A 3,021-nucleotide genomic window follows, 5' to 3' on the forward strand; every position below is an offset into this window, starting at 1 on the left:
AGTGCATTTGGTATAGTGATAAAAAATACCAGCTGTATTCTCTATTTCAGAAATAAAGATGAATGTCTTCAACCTTTCGTTTTTTGCTATTTCATTGACCGAAATGTTGAAATTACAAGATACAGTCCTAGACACAAATAAAAACAGAATACTGTACATGCACTGTCTGTGCACACTTTTACCAAATCCTTCAAAGTATCTACCAAATAACCTTCCTACTGGACAATCCATCTAAAACCATTTTAAAGCGGTAGATGTGTTTTGGGAATGGGAACATCGCAAGCAACAATCCAGCTACCATGTTCCAAAAGCTTGACCAAATTAAGCTGACATGACCTGTTGTGTTTGTGTGTGTGTGTGTATGTTTGTGTGTGTGTTTGTGTGTGTGTGTGTATGTGTGTATTTTTGTGTGTGTTTGTGTGTGTATGTTTGTGTGTGTTTGTGTGTATGTGTGTGTTTGTGTGTGTGTTTTTGTGTGTATGTGTGTGTGTATATGTTTGTGTGTGTGTTTGTGTTTGTGTGCGCGTTTTTGTGATATACCAGGACAATTTTGTAAGTTATAAACTGGTAATCACAAGGTTATTATGCTATAAATGTGCTTTATGAGGACATAGACTAGTGTCCCCATATTTCAAATCGCTTAAAAATCATACTAAACAATGTTTTATTGAAAATGTAAAAATGCAGAAAGTTTCCTGTGATGATTAGGTTTAGGGGTAGGGTTAGGTTTAGGGGATAGAATCTATAGTTTGCACGGTATAAAAATCATTATGTCTATGGAAAGTCCTCATAAGGATAAGAAAACAAACATGTGTGTGTGTGTGTGTGTGTGTGTGTGTGTGTGTGTGTGTGTGTGTGTGTGTGTGTGTCTACCAGCACAACGGATGGCAGATGTCACCTAAACATGCTTGGATCAGCTAAAATTGTTAATGTTCCAAAACACAGCTGCTACCTTAAACTGGATTCCATCAGAGCTTTATTGAATACTCTAACAATAAACCCTCAAAGACAGTAAATAGTTGTATTACAACTCCATTACTTTAGTGAAAGTACGATACTACTGGTCAAAAAGTACTACGTTACAAGTGAAAGTTGTAAAGACAGATTTTTATTTAAGTAAAAGTACAGAAGTACTTGGTTTTAAAGGTACTTCAGTATAAAAAGTGCATTTCCTTTTATATATAATGCATTGTTTTATTATTGTTGCATTATTGTATGTAATACGTACATACAATACCTGATGCCTCTGAAGCAACCTACTGAATACACTGACTAGCTTGTTGTATCTGTGGAATAAAGAGCTTTTAGAATGTTACAAATCCTTTAGATATGAAACAACTGAATTGACAAAAAAGACAACCATAATCATCTTCATTTTTTTATTTAACACTCCTACCCTACCCTACAAAAGCAGCATGGTAGTGTTCTCACACAGCTCTGGCGGTGTGCACACATCTATGTGTATACATTCGTCCACATTTGAATCAAGCGGACGGTGAAATTGCTGTAAATACAGACATGACCATGCACTGTGACTGTAATGAAGCTGTTTCATACCGATACATGATAACTGCTCTCTCTGGCTCAGCGGCAGCACCAACACAGATTTGAAAGCTCCAGGATGATTTTTGTCAAAGGTTTAATAGACAGGAAAATCGGTATCATTTAGGAAAGAGATTGTGTGGGTGTTTGAATCGAGATCACAATCTTTTAATTTAATCATGCAGCTACACATAACTATAGTAACTAAGCAAGGTAACAAAAAATAAACCAAATATATAAAAGTTACAAGATATTAACTTATTTAAATCTTAAGCTTGGTTACATTTGAATCATTGAACCTCACGACACGTGAACCTACAAGAGTGATTATTGATAGGCTGTCTGTCACCTGCAAAAAAACAATCACGTTTTAGAGAAGAAGAAAAAAAGTACAGGTTACCCTGTAAACAAGAAATTATAAGCAACGATGGTTTAAAGTTAAACTAAATAAATCTAAAAGAGCTGAAATGGAAGATAAGCCTTGATGAAGACCATCATTATTTGAGCAGTCCCAGCACACCATCTACTTTCTGTGTGATTTATAACCACTGCCATGACCTGCTTTATTGAAGCAGGAGCTCTGAAACACACTGCATATATCTTAACCTATGCAATATTAAATGTATAGTTTTTGCCAAAAATTACAAATCTGTCATCATTTACTGACCATCATGCCATCCCAGATGTGTATGACTTTCTTTCTTCTACTAAATACAAACACATTTTTTGTAGAAGAATATTTCCGCTCTGTTGTTCCATACAATGTACGTAAATGGAAGTCAGAACTTTGAAGCTCAAAAAAGAACATGAAGGCAGCATAAAAGTAATTTATATGACTCCAGTGATTACATTCATATGCAATATGATAGGTGTGTGGGTGAGAAACAGATAGTTTATATTGAAGTCCTTTTTACTATAACTCTTTACCTATGCTTACCCAGTAGGTGGTGATTTACACACAGAATATAAATTGCAATAAAAAAGAAAAATGTGAAAGTGAAAGTGGAGATTTAGGGTAAAAAAAAGTACATAACTGTTGATCTGTTTCTCACCCACACCTATCATTTTGCTTATGAATTACTTTTATTCTGTTTTTTTTTTTTTTTTTGGGACTTTCAAAGTTTTGGCCACCGTTTACTTGCATTGTATGGACCTACAGAGCTGAGATATTCTTGTAAAATCTTAATTTGTGAAGAAAGTCATACACATCCGGGATGTCATGAGGGTGAGTAAATGCTGAGAGAACTATCTTTCTAAACTTCTGAGAGAGAAAATAAACACTTCTACTTGATATTTAGCACATAAGCAATACTTAATTTAATACTTAATTTAGCACATAAGCAATACTTAATTTAATACTTAATTTAGCACATAAGCAATACTTAATTTAATACTTAATTTAGCACATAAGCCACCCCATGCTTCAGAGTTGGGATGGTGTTCTTAGGCTTGCAAGAATCACCCTTTTTCTTCCAAACA

This window comes from Xyrauchen texanus, chromosome 29, assembly GCF_025860055.1.
Source record: "Xyrauchen texanus isolate HMW12.3.18 chromosome 29, RBS_HiC_50CHRs, whole genome shotgun sequence".
Classification (NCBI taxonomy): Eukaryota; Metazoa; Chordata; class Actinopteri; order Cypriniformes; family Catostomidae; genus Xyrauchen; species Xyrauchen texanus.